At 37.0% G+C, this 18,276-nt stretch overlaps 2 long non-coding RNA genes across 4 annotated transcripts; one reads left to right on the top strand and one right to left on the bottom strand.

Annotated features, from left to right (window-relative positions):
* Positions 1-1,192: 1,192 nt before the first annotated feature.
* LOC140686052 (uncharacterized) lies at positions 1,193-17,840 on the top strand. Of its 3 annotated transcripts, none has more exons than XR_012059489.1 (3): positions 1,193-1,424; positions 2,035-2,116; positions 17,143-17,840. It is a non-coding gene; the product is annotated as an uncharacterized lncRNA (long non-coding RNA). The 3 variants fall into 3 exon arrangements; XR_012059496.1 differs by lacking the exon at positions 17,143-17,840 and adding an exon at positions 6,203-6,262; XR_012059499.1 differs by lacking the exon at positions 17,143-17,840 and adding an exon at positions 2,903-3,025.
* LOC116285494 (uncharacterized) lies at positions 13,309-18,266 on the bottom strand. The gene is made up of 2 exons (XR_004195202.2): positions 17,907-18,266; positions 13,309-13,707 (listed from the first exon to the last, which is right to left on the bottom strand). It is a non-coding gene; the product is annotated as an uncharacterized lncRNA (long non-coding RNA).
* Between the last annotated feature and the right edge of the window lie 10 nt (positions 18,267-18,276).

Here is an 18,276-nt window from a genome sequence, read left to right as displayed (position 1 = left end):
TATGAAAGATATATTTGGTCTTCTATCCCATTGCAGGCACTGAGCTCCTAAAACCCTTAGTTACCTATGTGATGAGAGCAAGAAAGATGTTTTTCTTAATGTGAATGAGGTGACTTTTGGAAGGATCCATGGATGTGGGCTGGTTGCCTGTAGAATGAACCATATAATTAAAGGGTTAGAACATTTAGTCTCACTCCCCAACCTCCAGGGAAGGAAAAGGGGCTGGAGATTGAGATCAATTACCATTGCTGGTGATTTAATTCATTATGCCTCCATAAAAACCCAAAAGGACTGAGTTCTATGAGCTTCTGGCTGGTGATCATGTGGCAGTGCTGGAAGAGTGACAAGCCTGGAGAGAGCCTGGATGCTCTGCCCCTTTTCCCATATCTCGTCGTACGCTGTTCCTAAGTTATACCCATTCATAAGGAACTGGTGATCTAGTATATAACATGTTTCTCTACTTCTGTGAGCCACTGCAAATTAATCAAACTGGAAGAAGGGGTTATGGGAACCTTAAATATACAGCCAATTGGTCAGAAGCACAGGTAACAACCTGGGCTTGTGATTAGATTCAGATGTGAAGTGGGAGAGTTTGAGGAGTCTTGTGGAACTGAGCCCTTGACTTAGGGAATCTGACGCTATCTCTGAGTAGACAGAATCGGAATTGAGTTGAACTGCAGAATACCCAGCTGGTGTCAGAGTATTGCTTGCTGGAGGTGTGGAGATAACCCCTCCACCCCCAATTTAGAATTGGTGCTCTGAACTAAAAAGACCTCCCATTTTACAAACAGGGAAACTGAGTTACAGAACAGTTAAGTGTCTTGCCTGAGGTCACACAGCTAACAAATAGAAGAACTGGGGTTACAAACCAAAGTAACCTGGTTCAAGAGTCCACACTTTTAACTATGGAATTAATAAATGAAGAGGGAGGAGAAAGAACTACAAGCAGATGAAACAATACATGAAAATATCCTGTAGGCTTGCTGAGTGTGAGGGACTCCAAGCAGGCCAGTGTGGCTAAGGCAGAGAGGGGAAAGAAACATGAAGACGCCCCTGAGAGGAAGTAGAGGCCCATCATGCAGAACCTTCTAAACCAGGTTTCAGAATGTTGTCTTTATCCTTAGAATGATGGAATGCCACTTAAGTATTTTAAATAGGAACTAATAGGAATCTTGAAGATATTATTCTGGTTTCAATGTGGAAAAGAGATTAGAGAGAGGGCTAGAGAGGATGAGAATAAACTAGTTATTGCAGTTGTAAACATGAGATATGTTGGTTGTTGGACTACAATAAAATTCAGCTTGAAGAAAGGCAAGTTGGAAATAAACGTCTTACTGCATAACTCAGAAGTCTTTTCCTCAACTTTGTAATAATTAGAGGCAGACTGACATTGGGAGAAATGGATCTGCACTGAAACGCTCAAGGTGAGGGTAGACATAAAATTCCAGAGTTCTGGTACAAGGAAGCCCAGAGGAGACTGCTAGGGTGTTCTGCCCACTCCAATCAGAACTTTTTAAATAGTCCACCTATGCAGAAGAGCAGCTTTCTCTTACAGGGAAAGCCCTAGAAGAACACAGAATATAATCCGTAGTGAATAAATATTTTTCAATGTGTGCCAAGTGAAATTTTATTATGCACTTGGTCTAAGTACTTTCCATAAAAATTCATCTCCAATCATATAATGGAAATCAATGAAATGAATTCCTATAACATTTAACTTGGAAGACATATTAGATATTATGTAGCCACATTCTTTTTTTACAAATGAGGAAGCTCATCCACGCAGTGTATTAACAAAGTTAATATATTATTTAATAAACAATAAAATAACTTGAAAAGTACCTAGCAGAACATGGCACATATTAGTCACTCAATAAGTAGTACTTAGTAGTATTATGTTTAATATTACTATTTTTGATAAATATTATGTCAACAATAAGAATTCAATTGATGTTGGTTCAGTGAGTCCTATGGGTCTGATATTGGTCTAGGCTTGGAATATAAAAATAACTAAAACACAATCCTTATTTTCAGCTTGAGGTGTTCACATCCTACTGGATGACCAGATAAAATAAATAAAAGCCTAGATTACAACGTGGGGGATAATTGCAACATGGTAAGTATTAAAGCATTATTTTAAAAGTTTTATCGGAATTGAAGCCTTATTACTCACAGACCCCATGCTCCTTCCACGCACTTTGTCTATTCATATAACCCAATACACATGCACACCTACAAACTCAGTCAGATTTTTTTTAAATACATCCATATTCCAAATTAGAGAGGTACCAAATTGAAAGTGAAATGGGTTTTATTATAGGGATTTTCACAGCATGTACACTGTGAAAATCAGTATTCAAAGCTTAAAACTTTTGTGGTTCAAAATTCAACAAAATGGCATATGCCTCATAGGTTCTCCCTTTTGCTTTAAGAACTATCTGAAGCCCAAAGGGAAAATATAACCAGATACTAGGCTATCAACCTAAATTCTATTTGAATTTTTATGATTAACTGTGATAGTCCATGTTTATAAGGATTATTTTTGTTTAGATTAAGATCCCAAAATCTTTGCAGTAAGCATAGTGTTAAATACATTAAACTTGAGATTATTTTCTGACATAAGTGGTAAGGATATTTCTTTTCTGCTTAGCATCCTTTCCTTTGGATTCATATGGAAGTTTACCCATTCCATATTAATATTTTTCAGGCCATGTAAATCAGGTAGGCCTGTCATGACTCAAACAAAACCAATCAAAATACCTGAGATCATCAGAGATTTCATATCTGGTCACTAGCAGGAAGTGTGATGTTCTCTTTTTCTGTAAAAATGATTTGTAAAATGGAGTAGGCCTGGAGCCAACAACAGGCATCTTTCCATTATGATATTCTCTTTCCGAGACAGGTCAGGCAAAGACGGGCAATCTGAGTTGTGGAGATAGAGTCCTAAAGACATCATTTCAACTTTGTATCAGCTGTGTCTTAAAGCTCTAGTTCCTCCCACTGAAACTTCCACATATGTGAACCAAAAAAATATGTTTTCTACTTAAGTTTGTATGAGTTGAGTTTCTGTTGTTTGCAACCAAAAGGTCCTGATCTCTACATACTAGTGGTACATAACATTTACTGCTATTATTATTCAACAATTATTCAGCACCAGCAATACATTGTACAAAGTATTGTACCATATAAAACAGGTTTAGCATCACAATTTTCCTATCATCTAGGAACTTATCATCTAAATTAGGTCATGAACATGAGAAGGATTTTCATTTGCCAGGAAAGAAGATGAGGTAAATAGAAAAGAGATTGTGATACTACATTGATCTCTCTGATGTGCTTTTCCTTATATCTTGTCCTTACCCATTCAGAGGACAATCTGCAGTAATTTTACCAGATTTAATCAAGAGAAGGTAGAATAATGTTCAACAGGAAGACAACTCAATTGCCATATGCTCATAAAACGAGAATACAACAGCAATCCAGAAATCAAGAAATGCAATCAAGAAATGAACCACAGCTCCACACATCACATTGATGAATCTCAAACACAATGTTGAGTGACAAAGCAATTTCAGAATACTATAAAAACATAAATCCTCAACAATGTGCTACTAGGAATATATATAGAGAGTAGAACTATAATGAAAAGTGAAGAAATGATAGAAATAAACATTCAGCATAGTAGTAACCCTTGGTAGGAAAGGAGAGGCATGTGATTGGAGAGGGACAGAGGGTTCTCAGAGGCATGGTTAATGTTCTATTGCTTAATCCAGGGTGACAGCATATCGGTGTATTGGTTTCTATTGCTGCTATAACAAATTACCACAAACTTAATAGCTTAAAACAATAAAAATGTTTAAACAATAAAAATCTTACAGCTCTAAAGTTCAGAAGTCTGAAACGAGTCTTATGGGCATAAATGAAAGTGTTGGCAGACCTGAGAGCTTTCTGGAGAATCTAGAAGGGAATACATTCTTGGGCTCTTCCAGTGTTGGAGGCTCCTGCGTTCCTTGATCTCTGGCCACATTGCTCCAACCTCTGCTTCTGTCAGCACATCTCTTTCTCTGATTCTGACCTTCCTATCTCCCTCTTATAAGGGACACTTGTGATTACGCTGAGCCTACACAATCCAGGATAATCTCCCTATCTCAAGACCTTTAACTTAATCACATCTGCAAAGCCCCCTTTGCCATAGAAGGTAAAATATTCACACGCTCCAGGGATTAGGACATTTTGGTGGGGAGCGGAAGTTGGGTGGGGATGATTATTTCCAACCAACACAATGAGTGTTTGTTTTATTTATTATGTCTTTTTCATACATTATATATATTCATAGTGGATGCTATGGTGCACAACTCAGGTTTCTGTTCCAGCCTCCAGCACTCATTCCCCTAGTTTCTGGGGAAAATGGCAGCTGATAGTGCCCAGCTGAGTTTCTCTCAAGGAACTGCCCTTAACCAAAGAGAGTCACCTCACTCACGGTCTTCCCCTTCTCCAGAAGCAGCACATACAAAAGTATAAAAGCCTGGCCTCCAAGAGCTGCTCAACAACTCCCTCTACCCAGTCTTTTCTTCCCTCCTCTTATAGGCATTGATCCAAGAACATACTCCAGTAAACTCCCTGAGCATAAACCGCCTTCTCAGAGTGTGTTTCCTGATCTAACATGATATAATTTTATAAAGATAAAATATTTCATGATCACTTGAAAAACTTAAAGGATTACTTGGGGTGCTACTAGGGGGTAAATAAATTCAGAAACAAAACCAAAAGGAATTGGAGTAAAAAGACACTGGAAGTACCAAGTCCAATTTAAAATCCTGTAGATATCTAGATACGAAGTAAATGCTTGGAATGAGGCATTAGCAGTGGATTTCAAAAGAATTAGGTAAGTCTAAGATTTCAAAATAACTTTCAATATGAATTAGCAACTGAACTATGCAGGGAGGTCAGGGTTAACACTCTTAATTTGGACTTTGGGATTTAGTCCTAATTCTGCTTCTTAACTTCTGTGGGTTGTGGTTTTCTTACTATGAAACGAAATAATTGGCTGCTAATCCCCAGTCTAAATAGTTCTAAAAGTCTTTTAATGCCATCACAAAAATCGTATTTACACCAATTAGAAGACATAAAAAATGAGAACAGAAGTAAACCAAACCACCCTACTATGGAAAAAATGCTGCATCTTTTGTTCTGCTAGTGATTAGGTGCTCAACATGGTCCCCCTGATGTAAAAGAAAAAGCGTGGAAAAGCCCAGCCTCTCATACAGGGTCAGTGATCATTCAGAATCTACCTTTGAAAATAATTCCCCCACTACTGACAAAAATCTGAATAGGCCCTGACTTTCATATTTCACATTGTGTAAATTTCAAATATAAAATAACTTAAGGAGATTAACTCAATATCTCCTTATCTATTATTCCACTTAGAATATTAATATTGTTTTGTTGATCCATGAATGCATGTGTATATTAATGTCATGACCTATTTTAGAATAATACCTTTTATGTCTATTATGTCTTTAGGGATAGCATACGAAATATTCCGAATTGTATACAGCTATAATCTGGCCACACAGTGAGGATTTATATGGCTAGGGAAAACATACAAACTGGCAAGCACAGACAGATGTTCCCTGCAATCACTGAGCCATTTGCTTTGAAGCTCATCCTAGTGGCATAAATCTAAACGACCACAGGCTCACAGATTGGAAAAAAGTCCCTTGCGGAGTAAAACACTCATTTATCAGCAAGTGTGTATAGTGCAAGATATGCACAGAAATTTCATCTGAAAATACAGCCTTGGCTAGATTTTAGATCTCAACACAATTTTAGAGCTCACTAGGTATTCTAAACTGAAAATAACAAATCCAAAGCCTAAAAAACAATCGAAAGATAAAGAAACTAACCTACCTCCTAAGATCAGAAGTACTGTTTTAGACTTGCTCTTTAGTTTCCCAAGTCCCACTTGATGTTGGCCTCCTGCAACCATAAAGAAAAAATGGTTTTGAAGTCATACCTGGGCCTAAATCATAACTTTGCCACATGTTAGTTTTGTGAACTTGGCCGATGCCTAATTCTTTTAACATCAGTTTTCTTATCTGTAAATCTAACTTCCTTGTTGAGAAAGAAGAATGAAATAAGTGATTTAAACTACTTTAGGATTCTAAAAGGCTACTCAATTATGTTTCTGTTCATGGTGGAGTTGGTATTGATGGTGACGGCTGACAGTGTTGCCACCTTATCCGTAATCAACAGAATGAAGACATTAGAAGAAAAAGAAAATGCTACAACAGCAGCATGAAAGAAGAGGCTGGTGGGGTAGACTTTCTTTCCATTCAATAAATGACTAGCAAAAGCAATTACATTCAAAATAATATTAGTGTTGGATTTGTATACTAAATCAATCTATCTTCTAGGCAGCATCCTATTTAACCAATGAACCTAGCCCTTATTCCCAGATATATAATTCATAAAACACGTCAATCCCATAGGAAACAGTTAACCAAGCCGTATGCCCATTGTCATATATATTAAACAACAACACAAACCATAAAATCATTAACTCAATATTCTCAAGATTGTGTTTCTAATAATTGCAGAAAAATGTTAAGCATGAGTTCAGCTCTTGTCAAGGCCACTGGGTCAAAGGCATAACAGATTATAGAAAAGGAGTAAAGACAAGGCTAACTTAGACTATTATAAATGACACTAGATTAGCTGTCAGTAACCTGAATTAAAATGCTAGCTCTTCCATGAATAAACAGTTTTACTTCGCATAAGCCACTTTGCTTGGCTGGTCTTCTGCAGTTACAATGCTTTCATTACTCATTAGTTTATTTACTCAACAAATATTTCTTGATCATATACTAAGTGCCAAGCTGCTTTAGTTGCTTGTGATCCAGTGGTGAGCAGACACAAGTATAGTTCTTACTCTCATGGAGTTAACACTAAAACTTGCTTCACTGTGTAAATCAACTATACCTCAATTTAAAAACAAACAACAACCTGTTTCACTGGATTATTGTGAGAATGAAACAAGTTAATATACTCAAAATAATTTGTTATAATAGATTACAAGTAAAATCCAAAAAGCCTCAGTGCCCACCACTCATTTAATTTTTAAGCACTTAGAAAGTATAGAGAATAACATAAACCTATATGTACCTATCCTCCAGCTCTAGTCAATCTTGCCATTTTGTCTTGTTTTATTTCATTTGGTTTAGCTCTCCTCTCCATTTCTTCCTAAATCTTATTCCCCTCCTTCTTCCCTAGATGTAGCTCCTATCCTGAACATTGTGCTTAACATTTCTATGTGGTTTTTAAAAAAACATTCAGTACATAAATTAGTACCTTAGAGTAGTATTGCATATTTTGGAATTTCATATACATTGTATTATACTGTATGTATCATTTGCCATCTTGCTTTTTTCTTTAAAAATTTTTATTGGAGATTTTTTAAAATATTGTAGTCCTAGTTCACTCACTTTCAGTGCTATAGAGAAAGGATTGGCAAACTTTTTCTGTAAACGGCCAATCAGAAAACATTTTAGGCTCTGTGGGCCATATGGTCTTTGTAGCAACTACTCTGTGTTGTATGTAGCACAAAAGCAGACATACACAACAAATAACAAATGAGAATGGCCATGTTCCAATAAAACTTTATCTGCAAAAACAGGCAGCTGTGGACTGTAGTTTGCCAACCTCAGCTGCTGAGCTGCATTTCTCAACCTTGACAACACATTAGCCTTTTTAAAATGCTCATGCTAGGTACTGAGACTAGATTGGTTAAATCAAATCTCTGAAGGTGGGCCCTTGCACTGCTGGCCCCTCCTTCTCTCTCTCTCTCTCTTTTTTTTTTTTTAATTTTACATAGGTGTTCCTTGCTGAATGATGGCCCTCTCTTAGCCACAACTTGATATAGGAAACTATATCAAATTGTTTCAATAAATTCTGCACTAAATTGAGAGTAATTAGGAGACTTACAGTCTCAATACATAAAGAAGTTCTCTTAATATTGATACCAAGCAAGGGCTCCCTGCCTGACAACCATAGAAGCTAATACTAGTGCAACTAGAGATTTATTGTGAGATGGAGTAGCAAGAAGACAGGAGGCAGGGCTCAAATCTGTCTCCAACCTGGGATTCAGTCAAACTTTGAATTAGGGAGGACAGGCTGGTACGCAGAAGCACTGGCGGGGGCAGGTTTTGACTCGAGAGCTTCCTTTACACTTGGCCATTTTTAGTAAGATATAGAATGGTGGATTTCAGCACCGGATCTTCCTGGACCACAAACCCCTCATTTCTGAAAGGGTCCCAGTGGTCAGGTAAGGGAAAGAAATGTGGTCTCCCAGCATTATTTGAGGATTTTCCTTCTCTGCACACACCCAGGTTACATGACTTGCAGTTTTGGTTCTGCTGTATCTGCAAGACAACTAGACATCCTTTTATTGACAGAGAAGGATCAGTTTGAGCTGGTTCTGTGGTTACAATACTAATAATTTTAATTGTTAAAACATTGACCTACATTGGAATTTTTTCCAATTCTCATATTGCTGTCCAAGATTTTTAAATAGTTACTACCTCTATTATCTCTTACTGGATTACCATACTTAATTGGGTTGAACCTACTCCTACAATCCAGAAGGAAAGGAGCACAGCATTGCAATGATTATAACTGGCTCTGTGTCTAGGCTTTCTGGCTTCAAATCCCAACTCTTCAACTTAAGTTTTGAATACCTTCTTCATGTTGTGGAATTGCCATTTGTAAAATGAGAGTGATAGTAATAATTCTATGACCCAAATGTGTTAATATATGTTTACAGTGATACCTGACAGAGAGCAAACAGTATATAATTTAGCTCTCATTTTTATTTAAAAACAAATGTCGTGTGCTTGTGATGGAGGGTTTAAGAATCATTTTTAAAAAGTCATCCTATTAAATAAAACTGAAAATAAATAGGGTAATAAAAAGGGGATCCTCTGGCTCCAAACCACCCACATAGGTCTGCTTATCCTCGATGGCCTTGTGCCTTCTATGAATGTCTTCTGTACTGGAAGAACTTGCAGCACCTCAGCAGGACCAAAGGTGGCCTCCATTAGTGCTATTAACTGATTTCTCTGTTCTCCATAGCTTTCTCCAAGTCTTAAGGAGATTACAGTTTCCACAAGTGGCCGTTTGAAGGTGAATCCAAAGGAGTGTCAGCCTGCAGCAGATGGCCACAGCATTGTGGAGGGAGCCAGACTAGTACTGGGCATTGGGTCCCCAGGGTACAAGGGCTGCTACCAGTGGGATAGAGGCCCATTTTGGCCTGGAGAACACTGTACAAGCTAGTACAGGGGGGGCCACAGCAACCTGGCTTATAAGCCTGTAGGGTGGCAGGCACCTGCACATACTTTCGGTGGTAGCCACATGGACCATCCACCACAACCACAACTAGGTGATAGGCTCAGATAAGGAAGAGGCCAGTTCCTTGGGATCTCTGGATATCCAATGGCAGTGCCTGGGAAGCAGGACCCAACCAATGAAAATAGATGGCAATCACAGGGCTGGAATAAGGTCCTAGAAGCCTCTCCATGTGCCAGGAATTAAACTTTAATTTGTTAGATTTTAGGAATATGGGAAGGAGGGTCCTAAGGAACACTCTGAGGGCTTGGGGCAACAACTGTTTACCAATCTGTATGAAAGTATTCCAGAACAACAGTAAACGCCATAGTTGTGTGACTTTTTATGTAGCAGATATAACGGATACCTTTGTTTTGCTCTCACTGTTGAACAATGTTTTGGCTGGATATTGGTTTATTTTCTCTCAGCACTTTGAGTATATTACTCCATGGTCTTCTGTTTTTTTATTGTTGCATTAAGAAGTCTTGACAATCATCATTTCTTTAAATGTAATATGTTTCTTCTTTGGGGTTCTTTTTAAGATCTTTATGACTTGGGTGTTTTTCAGTTTTAATATTATGTGTCTAGATATGGATTATTTTCATTTGTTTCACTCAGGAATTATATTTTCCAAATCTGAGGATTCAGATCTCATCCAGCATTAATGATACTTCAGATATTATATCTTTGAATATCTCCAAACCTTATTCTTTCTTGCTTCTCTTGCTGGAACTCCTATTGTACCTGTCCATTCCATATCCTAATCAATTAACTTCTATTTCATATTTCCATCTTTATGTACTAAATCCTGGGTGACTTTCTCAAAATTTTTTATTAGCTCATAAGTACTCTTTTTAAAATATTTCTATTTGTACCAAGGTAATAGTTTAAGGTATCAAAGAGGCAACCACTTTGAATTTTTAAATTTTTTTGCTGATTCGTTTAGTTATGACTTTAATACCACTAAGTAACAAGCTTTTATTGCCAGTTCTTGATTTTTCAGATTTAGGTATTATGTGTGTTTTCTATTGTTGCATAATAAATCATCCCAAAATACAGTGGCTTAAAACAATTTATTAGCTCTCACAATTCTGTAAGGTGACAGGGTGTTTCTTCTGCTTCACATATCAGCTAAGATGCTGGAAAACTAGACGACTTAAATGACCTTACTCACACAGCTGGCAATTTGTCCTGACTGCAAGCTGGGAGCTCAGCTGGAGCTAAGGGCCAGAGTACTTCAGCCCTCCTTTACATGGTTTCTCCAACATGGTAGCTGAATTCTCAGATTCAAGTATTAGGTACATGCACAAGTTAGAATTATGTCTTCTTGACTAATCCACTTTATCATAATAAAACATCCCTCTCTGACATTTGTAATGTTCCTTGTATTGACGTCCAATTTGTCTCATGTTAATATAATCATACCAGCTAATTAGTATAGTTATCTTATGCTATCCTTACTTTTAATCTATGTTTTCATATTAAAAGTGCATCTCTTGTGAACAACACATAGTGGTACTTTTTAATCCAGTTTAGAAAAAAATTCTTACCTTTTAATTGATGTGTTTAGCACATTTACAGTAATTATTAATATGGTTGGTTCTACAATCTTGTAATTTGTTTTTCATTTATCCCACCAATTCTTCCTTCTTTTTTTTCTTATTCACTGCATTCTTTTGGATTGAGTTCATCGTCTGTTTATTTCCTTGCTTTTAACATTTTCTTTTACTTCTTCTACTGAGTTTATAGCTTTAAGTATTTGGGTGGGTGGGTGGGTGGGTGTGTTTCCTTTATTGTGTGTCTTCTAGCGATTGCCCTAGGGCAGTGGTTCTTAATAGGGGGCAATATTGTTTCCCAGAGGCATTGGCAATATCTGAAGAAATTTGTGGTTGTCACACTGGGGAACGTGGGTATGACTCATCTGGTGGGTACAGGCCAATGATCCTGCTAAACATCCTATAATGCACAGGGCAGGCCCCTGTGACAAAGAATTACTAGGCCCAATATGTCAATAATGTTGAGATTGAGAAATCCTGCTTTAGAAATTATTATATGAATCTTTAATTTTCCATAGAAATTGAAATTATATTAAATTATTTCTCTGCTAATAGAAGAATCTTACAACTGTATAATTCTACTTAATCTCTCCCTTCCTTTGTGCTGTTATTTATTTTACTTGTACATGCTACAAATCCCACAACACACTGCTGTTCTTTTTGTTTTATAAGGTTAATTTTCCTTTTAAAATATTAAAGAAAAAATAGTGGCTTATATTATCCACATTCCTAGCACTACTCATTCTTTCTTATAAATCTGTGTGTCCATCTGGTATCATTTACATGCAGCCTGATGAGTTCCTTTAGCACTTTTTGTAGTAAAAATCTGTTGCATTAAAAATTCTCTCAGTTTATGTTTATCAGAAAAATGTCTTTATTTTGCCTTCATTTTTGAAAGATGTGTTTCCTAAGTATAGAATTCTAGTTGACAGGTTTTTTTTTTCTTTCACTTCTTTAAAGATTTTCCATTGTGGCTTGCATTTGTCCTGATAAGAAGTCAGATGGAGTTCTTACTGTTGTTCTCCCGTAATGAGTTTTTTTCTCCCCCATGGGTTTGGGTTTTTTTGTTTTTTCTTTTTGTTTCGAGATTTTCTTTTTATCTTTGGTTTTCAGCAATTTGAACACAGTATGCTTACATATGGTTTCTTTGTGTTTATCTTGATTAGAGTTTATTGAGTTCTTTTGGATATGTGATTTGATGTTTTTCACCAAATGTAAATAATTTTTTGTTATTAGTTCTTCTTCAAATACTGTTTTTTACCCGCTTCTCTCTTTTCCCCTCTTTTGGAACTCAAACACAAATATGGTTGAACCACCTGATAGTAACTCACAGGCTGCTGAGAATCTGATTTTTTTTTCCCAACCTTTTTTTTTCCAATCCACATTAATTTCTATAGAACTGTTTTCAAGTTCACTAATCCTTTCTTCTACATTATCATATTTGCTGTTAACCAAATTTGCTGTTAACCAAATTTGCTGTTAAGCTCAGTTGATACTTTAAATTTTTTTTCTGATATTGTATTTTTCAATACAATTTTTTGTTCTAAAATTTATTTTCTTCTTAATGTTTTTCTTTCTTTCCTGAAACACTACATATTTTCACCTACTATATTCATGCTTTCTTATACATGCTTTCACATATTTATAATAGTTGGGTTAAAGTTTTTGTCTACAAGTTGAATAAGTGGGTCATCTCTAGGACTGCTTTTATTGACTGTATTTTTCTTGATTATGGTCCTACTTTTCTGCTTATTTTCATGTCCATTAAAAAATTAACTTAAAGATATTTATGTAAAACAACAAAACTAAAATATAATTTGTTTTGCTTTGATTATCCCAGAGAATACAAGCTCTTTCCTCAGTTAGGATGAGGATGATTATTCATATTATTCCAAGAGTTATGTTGAACAGAGTCGAGTAACACTTTTTTTTGTTGTTGTTTCTTCTTTTTTTTTTTTTTTAGCTTTAATTCACTCATAATTAGCCTTACTCCCAACATATTAACTCTTGTGTCTGTTTTTTTTTTTCTTTTTAGTATTTGAGTTGGGAGAAGGTTTGGTACTTTCAGATAATTTTGGCTCATTTTTAGATTCAACTCTGATAAGGCCCAGAATCCAAGCATTGTGAGGATGTAGAGGAGTATCTATTTTATACCTATTTTCCAGCCTTTACTCCAACTGCTGCTTTCATGGAAATATCTGGGTGTAACTGGTATGTAGGGAGGGGAGAACTGTCAAAATGGGTACTTTTATTTTCAAATCTAGAGCTTACTCTGGTGGCCTATTGCTCCATCACGCATTATCCCAAATTTAGCAGTTCAAACATTTGAAATAAAGACATTCGAATAGAAACTAAACAATACAATTTGAAGTGAAAACAAACATTTTATTATGTTCAGGGAAAATGTGAATTAGGCTGGAGGGTAGCCTGCCTCCAGGAAGTAGGAATCTTCTAGAGGTGGCTCCAAACACAAGCTTGCTGGTTGATGCAGACTGTTGGCTGAGAACTCAGCTTGGGATATCCAGAACACCTCCATATGATCTTTCTTCATACCATAGCATCTTTGGACTCCTTACACTGCAGTCAGACTTGCAAAGTCATGTCTTCCAGACTGCTAGCTAAGAAGCTATAGTCCCTTTTATGACTTAGCCTCAGAATTCACATACCATTATTTCCACCACTGTCACAAACTTGACCAGATTCAAGGCAGGGACCATGAACACTACCACTCCATGGAAGGAATGTCACTGTCACATTGCAGGAAAAGATTCTATAGGATAGAAGATATTGTTGAAAACATTTTTTAAAAACTCAATCTACTACAGTCATTTTCCAGATTCCTGTGCATCCTACAAGTATACCCTTGGTTGGTTTCTTCTCATCTCCATCTTTGACAGACCAATTCTCCATCTACTCATATTTAGACCAGGTGCCTACTCCCAAGTGGAAAATTGCTGAGATTCTCTGTTCATTTATGAATGCCTCATTTCTATTTGAAAATTAGTTCCTCAAGACTTTCATTCTTCACTCCTTGCTGACATCATAGAGATAGTTTAATTTTGTTGAGGTTTTCCTTGCTACCACTTGTCTTTCATGTTCTTCTACATCTTATCTAAAAGCTGAAATTTCTCCACTAATGTTTTAGTGTCTTTATTTTTCATTTCTAATAGTTGTTTCAATTAACTATTATCTTGTATTTCCTTGCTTTTTTATGACATTAACTGTTTTAAACATACATATTTTATAGTGTTTATCTGATTGCTTTATTACATTTATTCTGTAAGATTCTTTATTTTTCTCTGCTATTCCTGTGTCCTGGTAGATTGTAATATGTGATTGCAGGTTCATTTTCAGTGTGGTTTTACATCTATCTGCAACCTAGATGGAAGTTATACCTCCCCCAAAGTGAATTTGTTTTTGTTTTGCAAGAAATCTCAAGGGCATCACTGTCTCAAAACCACTTTTTATATTGATTTCTTGGCCTGGCATTCCAAGTCTCTGAGGTTGTTGTAAATTCCAACTCCTTAACTCTAAAGAAGACAGGCTTTTTTTTTCCCTAAACCCGGATCACATCAATAATAACAAACCTCTCCTTTATCTCCTACCCTTCTTTGCACTGTTTTTTGATTCTACAATTGGATTTTGCAGACTACCTTTGCCCTTTGCTGGCAGGTTCTGTTTGGTATCTTCCAATTAGGGTGCTGGAGGGACACTATAAGGCTGGAAGAAGTAATTTACTCTTTTTCTGTTCTATTCTCCATATAGTGGCAAGTGGATCAGCAGGAAGGCATCCTGGCAGTGTTTACCACAATGGCCACAGCCCTCCTACTTTAGTGGTGAATGCCCCCTAGTCCACGGAAGTGGGTTCATGGGCAGAGACAGCTTTCCATCTTCTTTTGTTACCACAGGGATGGGTAGAATGTTTCTGTGGAATCCACACTGTCTTCTCACAGGTCTGAATATCTCCTTGTAGGGTCTTCCTCTTAATGTCTAGGTTCCTTCCCTATTCACTTTTCCTCAGTCCCAGGCTGGTGGCTGCTTCCTGCAGTAGCTACATCTATTAGAACTTCAAGTTTCCTTCTAGCATTAACCACCACCTACCTACTTAATGATTCCTTCTGTTAAATTTTCCCTGCTTAAATTACTGATGCAGTTTCTGAACAGGCAGGAGAGAACTGAAACAAACTCTACTCACTGTAAGCAACTCATATTAATCATGTAACTGTTCTTGTTAATCCCTCTTTGTGAAATGTAAATGATGGATGAGCAAAGAAGAAAGCAAATCACTCAGTGTGTATAATACTCAGTGATACTGAACCAACTAATGAATTTCATCACATACCCCAGAATAAATGGGGCACTGCTGAATCAGCCAAAAGTTAATTTCCCCTTTTACTTTCCCTTTTATCTTTAAGTACACATCTTTGCATCCCTTTGTTCTTGAAAAATCACTTAAATGGTCCATTTACCTATTTAGCTATGGAAATGGAAAGTAAAAGACCACTGCAGAAATAAAGATACTTAAGAACAGTCATTTTGAGGAGCTACATGACTCTATATGATAATGCAAAGGCTGTTTTCTCTGTAGCCAGAGTTAGTTTACTTGGACTTTTTTTGGAGAAATGTTTGTTAAGTATTAAGTGAAGCTGTGATGTGCTGGCAAAATGTTAGGACTTATTTTTATGAAAATATGAGCTTTTCAAGCCATTATTGAGCAATCAGGAGCTGAAAGTAGGTTTAACACATCTACATTTTCACTTTATAATGAAAGTAAATATATACAGAAGAACTATGCAATGCTGGGTTAAGTTAAACTTGGACTGGAGTGTTGGTCTTTCAGACAGTTAATACTGAATAACAAGACTTTAGGAACCATAATGATACTGGATGATTGCGTTATGATGAGATTGTTCTATTTGGGTTCCCAAGACAAACACTTCTAGTTGGTAGTGGTTGAAGTCTCTCCATAAGCCAGTGGGTATTCTCATTTTCAATCATCCTGGAAAGAGGCAGACCATGGGACAAACAAGGCCTGAGATTTACATAATTCATTCCTCTACATTGGCCACACATACTGCCTTAGGGCCTGACTTCAAGTAATTTGTGTGGAGTATGCCTGAGTGCAGGTCTAAGAGGTAGAATTTTGAAAAAGCTAGTTATCACAGGATGCCAAGGATGCAGCTACAAAGAAAAACTTGCTGATAAAAAATTTCTTCAGTATGTGGATAGTAACAGCTAATAATTATATTACACTTATGGTATTACAGGTAATTATAGCATAATACATAGTACATAATAGGAATTATATTATAATAAGCACTTACTTTTATATTACATCAAGCATTTGACTAAACGCTTAGTCATTTAAACTGACAACAAACACATAAGGTAAATTTCATTACTATCTCACTTCCTCCATGTTGTAGTGGTTATATCTAATATCCTGTATAAATTTTGGCAAATTAAACTATGCTCCAATGAATTAAAAAGATAAGTTTAAGTCTATGTTTGGTCCAGTGTGATAATGGAGGGCACAGAGTTCTTCCCCTAGCAGGGACCCCCCAGCCCCAGTACAACATGATGGTAGCAACTGATCTCAAAACAACAAAAAGTGATTAATAACCAATAAAGAAGAGGTTCTGAGCAAAAAGAGATTCAAATTTGGAATCATATAATCCAAAAAGACAGTTCAAGGAACAGATTGCATCCTGATGAACTCAAAAGTAACTATGAGAAAAACTCCTTTCACTTCAGAATAAACTACAATAGAGAAAAGAACTTTGAAAGGGATGGGGAAGACAGAGAAACATCCTGCTACCTGGAAGGTGGGGGGTCTCTCTAGCAGGCTGACAGTAAATGGCCACTAATGTGAACAATCTACTTGTGTCTCTTACTGGTAAATCAAGTATCCTGCCTGGGCAATTGTCATATAAATGAATTCTCTAGCTGTGATTAGTTAAATGCATAAATCTTATCAGAATACACTTGTCTGTTGTCTTTACTGATACCCATGTCCAAATGGAGGGTTGGGGAAGTGATATTGTATCCATTCAGTATACTATCCTACAGATTCACTTAAGGTGTATGTATTAATATGTTCCTTTTTGTTGCTAAGTAGTATTCCATAGACTGACTACTTAGTTTTTTTAAACATTTAGAGTTGAATTTTAAAGACTACTTTATAAATATATTTGCTTGATTTCAGGGGCTGAAGTTGAGAAAGAAAATACAGCCATTATTCAGGAAGTTAATCAGCCATTCCACAAGAATTCACTGATGGAAGACTATTAGGACAAATATAACCTCATGCACTAGATTACAAAAAAACTACTAAGACTCAAATAAGGTCAAAATTAGTTAAGAAGCAGGGCTAAGACTGAAACCTGGGTCGGTCTAGAATTCAGGAAGTAAAAAAAATGAAGTCAAAGAATATTTTATCATGAATAACAATTTTCTAAAATACAACAATTTTCCTAGGTAAATCAAAACAGGCTAAAAATTGACATGTGTGGTTAGTATTAAAGCATCCTACTTACTAGACCAGGTGTTTACTAAGCCACGCCTTATATCCGATTTTAAGGCCAACTGCAGACAAAACCTGTTTTAAAGGAACACTTGAGGAGAGTGCCTCAAACTCTCTCATAGTAGCTGTCTTTTCCCATCTACCACAGTTCCGGGAAGCACACTTCGATTAGCAAGGCTAGTGTCCTTGAAAAACCTTATCCTTCTAATTTATTTCCTCCGGACCCCAGCTGCCTCTCCGAATATCTGAAAACTTGATTTTAAACAAAACAAAACGTCAGTAAGGCACCGTTAATTAATTTTCCCACAATGTTGACAGTATGGAGACTGAAACGCAAACTAGACACCAGAAAATAAAAAATTCTTGCTTCTTCAAAACAACCACAATTAGTTCCTTGGCTCTATTTCCCACTTATGATGTAATATAAACAAAACCTAAGCACACACCTCACAGAGAAGTGCCCCCTTCACACTTGATGACTCCTGGCCTGAGGCTCTAGGTAAGCCGCTCACAAGGCTTTGGGCAAAGTTCGAAAACTGAGTGGGAGACACTCCAGATCCATAGCGGGGAAACTGCAAGGATAAAAGATTTCCCAGGTAGGTCACGGTCCAGTAAAACAAACTTCCACACCCAGGAAATAAGCTCCGGGCAAGGCAGAGGGTTCGTACTCTGGAGCTGCCGGAATTGACGTCAGAGCCGCTCGCCGGAGGAGGCGGAGCGGCCGAGGGAGCGACCCATTGGAGCCCGGGAGAGGTAGGGGGTGTGGCGGCGTCGGCGGCGAGGCGCAGACCTAGGTGCTCGGGAGGGCGGGGCCTG

The sequence above is a fragment of the Vicugna pacos genome, chromosome 2, assembly GCF_048564905.1.
Source record: "Vicugna pacos chromosome 2, VicPac4, whole genome shotgun sequence".
Classification (NCBI taxonomy): domain Eukaryota; kingdom Metazoa; phylum Chordata; class Mammalia; order Artiodactyla; family Camelidae; genus Vicugna; species Vicugna pacos.
Note: the sequence above shows the minus strand (reverse complement) of the source record. Positions and strands in the feature narration are given on the sequence as shown.